Source organism: Eschrichtius robustus, chromosome X, assembly GCF_028021215.1.
Source record: "Eschrichtius robustus isolate mEscRob2 chromosome X, mEscRob2.pri, whole genome shotgun sequence".
Taxonomy (NCBI): domain Eukaryota; kingdom Metazoa; phylum Chordata; class Mammalia; order Artiodactyla; family Eschrichtiidae; genus Eschrichtius; species Eschrichtius robustus.
Genome location: NC_090845.1, coordinates 88875858 through 88884473, shown reverse-complemented (window position 1 = coordinate 88884473; position 8616 = coordinate 88875858). Strand labels below are relative to the sequence as shown.

At 39.8% G+C, this 8616-nt stretch overlaps 1 pseudogene; it reads right to left on the bottom strand.

Moving 5' to 3' along the window:
- Positions 1-7114: 7114 nt before the first annotated feature.
- On the bottom strand, positions 7115-7773 carry LOC137756359 (baculoviral IAP repeat-containing protein 5-like; annotated as a pseudogene).
- Between the last annotated feature and the right edge of the window lie 843 nt (positions 7774-8616).

Here is an 8616-nt window from a genome sequence, read left to right as displayed (position 1 = left end):
GCTTGCTTCTTCAAAGGCTGTAATGGAGAGAGAATCTCTGCTGCTTGGAATCTCCCATATAAGGGAAGGCCTAACTTCTCTTTTAAAGGGTTCACCTTATTAGGTCAGTTCCAACTAGGATAATCTCCCTTTGATTAGTTAAAAGTCAATTAGACACATAATTACATCTGAAAAATCCCTTCACCTTTGCCCTATTATATAACAGATCACAGGAGGGCGTGACATCTCATCACCTTTGTCATATTTTGTTGGTTAGAAGCAGTTTGCAGGTTTTACCGCCCACTCAAAGGGAGGGGATTGCACAAGGGATTATACACAGGGGGGTGGGGGTGGTTACCCTAGGGAGTGTCCCCCACCTAGCCCATTATTTTCAAGCTGTTGTTAAGAGAGGATGATAATGTACTTAAAAAAAAATTTTTATTGGAGTATAGTTGCTTTACAATGATGTGCTAGTTTCTGCTGTACAGCAAAGTGAATCAGCTATACGTATACATATATCCCCTCATTTTTGGATTTCCTTCCCATTTAGGTCACCACAGAGCACTGAGTAGAGTTCCCTGTGCTATACAGTAGGTTCATTAGTTATCTATTTTATACATAGTATCAACAGTGTATATATGTCAATCTCAATCTCCCAATTCCTCCCACCCACCCCCTTTCCCCCTTGGTATCCATACATTTGTTCTCCATGTCTGTGTCTCTATTTTTGCTTTGCAAATGAGATCATCTATACCAATTTTTTCTGATTCCACATATATGCATTAATATATGATATTTGTTTTTCTCTTTCTGACTTTAAGGCAGTCAAGTGATTTTAAAAGTTAAAAAGTCAGGACTTGAATCAGAGTAGATGTGTACAAGTAGCAATCTGTTTGGCAGGACAGGTAAAGGACTGCACTCATCTCACCAGCTTATCTTTCCCAACATTTTGCTTTTCTTTTCCATCTAGGTACACTCCTGCTCAAGATACTTCACTCCCTGAACTGCCATTAGATGCCGACATACTTTCTTTTCACTTCCTAGCCAGGCCTGTAACAGTTAAAAATACGAGCAAAAAAAATTAAAACCTTCTTCAGTACATGCCAATACAGGATGTGATTTTTATTTTGGGTGGGTTTCCTTGCAATTGCCGTTGAAATATAAAGAGCTGAAATTTTCATAGGACAAAGCCTCAAATACTCCTTTGCATCCCATCACTTTAGCGAAGCCTTCCAACACAGAACGCTGTGATGAAGATGTCCCTCTTGCTATCTCATCTGTCTGTGTCATTTTCCTGTGTTTTGCATTTGTTTGAAAGCTCTTTAATGTGTTTGTAAAATGAACGCATATGTTGATTGATAAGCAATAAATAAAGAATAGTTGGCATAGAGAGCATTACAATCTCTGAAACGAAGCTCAAGAACAACCAGACTATGCTTTTGTGGTCATTGATGGTGAATAAATTTTATTTACTTTGTATTTAAAAGAGAACTATACAATGTATGAAACCCTAGGGCTGCTAGGCCCTGGGTTACTATCTACTAGAATGTGGGTATGTGGCTCCCAGGAGCTTGCCCCACAACCTTTGGTTGCCTGGGACTTTACGCAATATACTCTAAATCAGTGGTTCTTGACTTGGGGTGGCATGGAGTTATAGCAAGAAATGTAAGAATACATGTGCCCAACAAACATTGCTTGTAAAATAAATAAATAATGTACTTTGGATATCCATGTACTAATGTTTCACAAATCTATGTAGATGTTGCTATGATGAATAAAATATAAGCTTATTTATAAGTGTTGCTGAATTTATTGTAGGTTTTTGTTGTTGAGCATTTTCTCAACCAACATATCCTAAATATATGACTCTCGTGTGTGTGTGTGTGTGTGTGAGTGTGAAAGAGAGACTGAAAGAAATTGAGAGAGAGAGATAATTTTTTTAAGTATAAAAGAGATCCACATATTTCAAAGATTGGGATCCACTGCTCTAAGCACTTACCTTTAGTAAGAAAAAATCTTGTCTTTGTCTATCTGTCTCTCACCCTCTCTAAACAGCTTCAGAGGGAATGCATGCAATTATCTTTCCCCTCCTTTTGGTAACTAAAGCATCTTTCTCCTCAGACACTGATGCTGGGATAGACACAACAGTAGCCCTAATAGTAATACTAACTTCCCTTAAATAACATCTTTTATCTGATGCTCTCTAAATGTTATATGGCAAGATCTCACTGTCATAGGGAAGGGAAATGCACAGTGAAGAGATGCTGCAACTGAGAATAAAATCCAGGCAGGCTGGTCCTTCAAACATTTGTTTTCCTTGTTGAAGCCTGCCTGCCTATTTCTGACAGGGTGGGGCTCTTCTATTTCTGAATTAACCCTGCAGCTCTAGGGGAAAGCTTGGTAACAGAATCTCTAGACATTTGGGTGATTTGCCAGGCTGCCACTGATTCATTGTACTTAGAGACTTAAGTAAGTTTTTTCATATCCAACATGGTTGAGGAACTAGAAGGTTAGTAGTCAGTTTATGAAATTCATGCTTCATTTTTCAGTGACTTAGAATATGATAAAATATACCCAACATGAAGATTAGGCTGAAGAAAATTTCTTTCTGTGAGGATTCAGAAGGCATTTTCTTAACTGGCACAGGGCCACGAAATCAGCATTAAGAACCCCAGTGAACACCATGCTGCAGGTGATTGGCTGTGCTGAGGTACTCAAGTAAAGAAAGCACAAGATAACTGAGAGCAGATGGCAGGTGTTTTGTATCTATATCTTGGGGGCTTCTGGGTCCAGGGTTATCTTTAGGGGACATAGGACTTGGGGAAAAATCAGAATGTGTGTTTTTCCATCTTCATCATTTGTATCTAGACCAAATCAGGTTGAAATTAACATCTGTGTTACCTTTCAGGAGGTGAGCTGTCGTGGAAGGAAACCAACCAGGAGCAAGTCAGAAGCAGGATATTGAGAGAGGCCAAGACCACTTTTATGTTTTGAGCCTCTTGGCGTATGAAAAATGTAGGAAAGCCGAAAGAAGAGGGTTATACAAATCAGCACAGGTTGTTAACTTGTACAAAAGTATCTAATTTATTAGAATAGGTCCTTCATTGGTCTTTCTCCCTCTCCCTCTCCCTCTCCCTCCTCTCTCTCCCTCTCTAGCTCATAGCATAGGGTCTTTTTTTGTTTGTTTGTTTGTTTGCAAATCTCAATACACATCATTCAGCATAGGGCAAGCACCTTCTCTACTGTGTTATTCCCATCTCTATCAGAATTGGAATAAGACCTACTAAAGGTCACAGGGCAAAGATCTGTTGAATTTAAACTGACATTGAGCAATTTAGGCCACAAATGTAACACTTAAAGTAATTTGGTCCAGACAGAAAACACCTGTCCATGCTATGAATCCAGATGGGTGAAGTTAGCAATCTTAGGAGAGTCATAGCAGTGTCCCACAGTAAGGATTAAGAAGACCAATTATCTCAGAAGCCAAATCTTCTGAAATAACTTGTCTGAGGAAACGACCTTTGAAAGGCTCAAGATCTAGTGCAGTTTACTATAAAATGTTTCACCCTGGATACTTCAGAATCTCATTTCCACTTTTGTTATTCTCTCCTTCCCTCTTTCACTTTAATTGTAATAAAGGAGTCATATTTATCACATCAAGTATATTAAATTTTCAACCCTAGAAAGTAAATCCATTTCACGTGTGTTTTCCCAAATGACTATAGCTGCTTGAAAGGCAAACCAAGGGGAGGTTGAGCCATTGGCAGGGAAGCTAGGGAAGGAAATAAAAGAAGCCTAAGTCGGAAGCTGGGCCTGGGCTTTCTAAGCAGCCAGACTTTCCAGAGGTGACCTTTGTACTGCAGTGAGTTGTCTGGAGTCCATATGACAATCCCAGGGGTGATCAGAAACCAAGTGCCTGTTGAACCGTGGAAAGGAGGGGGAGGTAAGTGGAAGAGTACTTTAAAAAAAAATGTATCAGTGCAGAAACAATATTATGAAAACGAGATCTTAGGAATAAAAATATCACTTACAATATCACTACATAATATTTCAATTCTTAATGTGCTCTTTACATACACACTTAATTTTATAAAATTGTAAACATAATGAAGATACTCATGTGCTCTGTTCTTTATGTAATATTATATCATAAATGGTTTGTCATGTAGTTATATGTTACTCATACTGATAATTTCTAGTGGCTGCACAATATTCCTTTAAGGTTGTTCATCATGATTTAGCTAGTCTATCATGGGTCATTTAGGTCATTACTAATTTTTTTGCTATTATAAACAATGTTGTAAAGAAAATCTCACTGCATACAGTTTTTGTAACTTCTTGAATTATTTCCTCAGCATAAATTCCTGGCAGTTAAATTACTGGGTGAAATGATATAAACATTTAAATTTTTCTTGAAAAATCCTGCCAAACTGATTTCCAAAAAGACTGGAATAATTGACTAATTTCACCAAGACCATGCCAGAAAACTATGGAAGAAAATTTAAATTAAATTGGTAAAAATGTTACCTCATTATAGCTTTGTTAAACTTTTCTGATTGCTTCCAAGATTGAACGTATTCCCATATATTTGTTTGTTAGTTACATTTTCTCTTATGAGACTGCCTCCTCATTTTTTTGTTTGTTTTTGTTGTTAGCAATTTATCTACTGGGGACTTGTAACTTTTCTAATTAAAATTCTGAGTAATTTAAATAACATAGAAAATATCTCCCTGTCATATTTTTATCAGGTTTTGCTTTTGTATTTGAGATACTTTCTTAAACAGGAGAGAAAAAGTGTGGAATGCATATGATTTTATCTGCAATCTTTGTTGAGGGTGACTCTTCATTGTAGCATTTATAATTTAGTGTATAGGCTGCTGGATTCAACACCAAAATGAATATCCTGAAAGGAAAGGAACAAAGAATTATAGTTTGGGAATCAGAGAGAAAATACAATTCAAATCTGGGTAAATGTGTGGTTGATTTTCTTAGGTTTAAAATCTTTTAAATTTTACATCAGCCTTTTTAGTGTCACAGCAGTGTTAATTTAGTGGGGCCACGATTTGGCAAAAACAAAGTGAAATTGCAGGGAGTAGAGGTGTTCAAATCATGGGATCTTCTATGGCATGTGAAAAACTACAATTGCCCTACAGCCAATCCTTAACTCTCTAAGCCTGTGACCTTGAATTTGACTTACTGTGTAAGGGGAATCATGCAAGTCAATTCTCTAGTTCAGGGGTCTCCAACCCCCAGGCCACGGACTGGTACTGGTCCGTGACCTGTTAGGAACTGGGCTGCACAGCAGGAGGTGAGCAGCAGTTGAGCGAGTGAGGCTTCATCTGTATTTACAGCCGCTCCCCATTGTTCACATTACCGCCTGAACTCCGCCTCCTGTCAGATCAGTGGCAGCATTAGATTCTCATAGGAGTGTGAACACTACTGTGAACTGTGCATGTGAGGGATCTAGGTTGCATGCTCCTTATGAGAATCTAATGCCTGATGGTCTGAGGTGGAGCCGAGGGGGTGATGTTAGTGCTGGGGAGCGGCTGCAAATACAGGTTATCATTAGCAGAGAGGTTTGACTGCACAGAGACCATAATAAATCAATTGCTTGTGGACTCATATCAAAACCCTGTTGGGCTTCCCTGGTGGTGCAATGGTTAAGAGTCTGCCTGCCAATGCAGGGGACATGGGTTCGAGCCCTGGTCCGGGAAGATACCACATGCCACAGAACAACTAAGCCTGTGCGCCATAACTACTGAGCCTGTGCTCTGGAGCCCGCAAGCCACAACTACTGAAGCCCATGCACCTAGAGCCTGTGCTCTGCAACAAGAGAAGCCACCACAATGAGAAGCCCGTGCACTGCAACGAAGAGTAGCCCCTGCTCACCGCAACTAGAGAAAGCCCACGTGCAGCAACGAACACCCAATGCAGCCAAAAATAAATAAATAAATTTATAAACAACAACAACAACAAAAACCCTGTCAGTGACTGGCAAGTGAAAACAAGCTCAGGGCTCCCACTGATTCTGCATTATGGTGAGTTGTATAATTATTTCATTATATATTACAATGTAATAATAATAGAAATAAAGTGCACAATAAATGTAATGTGCTTGAATCGTCCTGAAACCATCCCCCCACTGGTCCGTGGAAAAATTGTCTTCCACAAAACTGGTCCCTGGTGCCAAAAAGGTTGGAGACTGCTGCTCCAGTCTATTTCTCTTTCAGGCAAATCCTGAAAGATGCCACGTCTTTGCTACTTTTTTATTGCATTTCCAATGCTTTCATATTTGTATCAGAACTTGGTCAATTTCTGAAAAAGAAGAAAAAAGAGTCCTAGCTGAAGCATGCTGGATGTGTCCCTGACACCCTTAGGAGTATATAGTTGCTGAGGGAGTTTGTCAAAATTTATGTTTCCATTTTTGGGCTCTGTCACTCATTCTAATAGCTCATAGCAGCTATGCTCCACCCTCTCTCACTTGTTCTGCAATTTTTGAGCATGAGAAAAATAAACGAAGAAAGACTTATAAGGGGAGGGACTGCTGCTGGCAGATGGTGAAAATAACTGTTTCAGGAGCAGGGATAGGTGGATTTAAGAGCAGTTTATTAGAAAAATACTTAGCACTTTGTATTCAACATTGCAAAAACACGTTGGCATCTTTTATTTCATTTTTTTGTTAAAGCTTCTTTTAAAAAGCGCTCTTATAGTGTACATATTTACTCTTTGATACCTTACAGAACAAGAATTTCTACAAACATAGTCTGTTCATGTTCTATAAATACTGTGTACTAAATTTGCATTGTTTCCCTGACACATTTATTTTACTGTCCTCTTTCCCATAATTCAGATCTTGTCACTTAAAATGCTTGAATCTACCCACCTTTTTCCTTTCTTATTCTAGTCCTAAATTTATCTAACTCAGGTCCCTTTACTGAGCTCTGAGCGTATATCTCCAGCTCTTTCTATGTTTCCACCATATATTCTGGAGATCATTTAAACTCATCCTATCCCTAGTCAAGCTCACAGTCTTCTACAAACCTGAACCTCTTTCAGCGTTCCCAATCTCATTCACCTAGTGCAAGCCAGAAACCTTGACATTCTTTCTCTCTCTCTCTCTCTCTCTTTTTTTTTTTTATAGAGAGACTCGGTCACTGTACTTAGCACTAGCTGTACAACAAAAGTAGCCCCTGGCACCACCTTCAAGAAAAATACCAAAAATACAGTTTAAATATTCTAATTTCAAAATGTTGATGTTCTCCTTTCCTAAGGCACAGTTAAGAGGCCCCAGAGAAAAGCTGGTAACGCTGAGGGCTGTGCCTTGGAAACCATGTGTCTGTGTCGCTGTGGGGCAGTGACGGTGGGGTAGCCCCGAGGCAGCCAGCTGCTCAATGGCACAGCGGACTTTCTTTGCAGTTTCTTCAAATTCTTCCTGCTTATTGTTGGTTTCCTTTGCAATTTTGTTCTTGGCTCTTTCTTTATCCAGTTTCAAAAATTCGCTGAGGGTTAATTCTTCAAACTGCTTCTTGACAGAAAGGAAAGCACAACCAGATGAATGCTTTTTATGTTCTTCAATAGGGTCGTCATCTGGCTCCCAGCCTTCCAACTCCTTGAAGCAGAAGAAACACTGAGCCAAGTCGGGCTCGTTCTCAGGGGACAGTGGATGAAGCCAGCCATGGCCATCCGCTCCGGGGTGCAGGCGCAGCCCTCCAAGAAGGGCCAGTTCTTAAATGTGGAGAAGCAGTGGTCCTTGAGGTAGAGCTGCCAGGCCGGGGGTAATGACAGGGCACCCATGCCGCCGCAGCCGAGCAATGCCGCCGTTCAAATCTGATGGTTGAAGGCTGCCGCGGGGCGTTTGGCATTACCTCTGAATCCTCCCACTCGCTCACATTTCATAGCCAACCAATTACCAAGATTTACTAATTCTACTTTTTGCTGTTTCCGATGCAATCCTTTCTATCCAGTTTTGTGGTCATTTTCCTAATCCATGTCTTTATAATCTCTTACTTGGACCATTGCAAAAGCTTATTATAATTCCCTTCCTCCAAACTTTCTTCCTCCCAGTTGAAACCATTATGGCTTTAGCAAAAGGTAAATCTGATCATTTCACTCTCTTGCTTACAGATCTTTGATGGCTCCTCATTGTCTTTGGCATGGTTTGAAGACCTGGTTTCTGTCTCTCCTTCAGGCCTCATTTTCTAGTAAATCGTTCTACATATCCTATGATCCAGTCACACTTAATTGCTTTCTATACTCCAGGTATACATCCTCACATCTCCATGCTTTCTTTCTTCCCTGGACTAGGTGATTGATATCTAAGTAGTCTTTAAGATTCAGCTCAAAGGTCACCTTCTCTGTAAAATGGTCTCCGATTATACTCTCCTCCTGAACTCCTTCCTCATCCCCCACCCCACGAAGTTAGGCATTTCCTCTTCTTTGCTTCTATAGAAGATTGTGCATAATTGAATATAGCAATATCCCATAGCATTGGAATGTCTTATATACTATTTTGTTTTCTACACTAGATGGGGCATCTTTGAGGGCAGAGACTGGTATTTATTTTATATCTCCCCCCTCTACTTAATGTGGTAGGCCCTGGACATTATGTTTGTTGAATGAATGAAGGATGAATAAGTA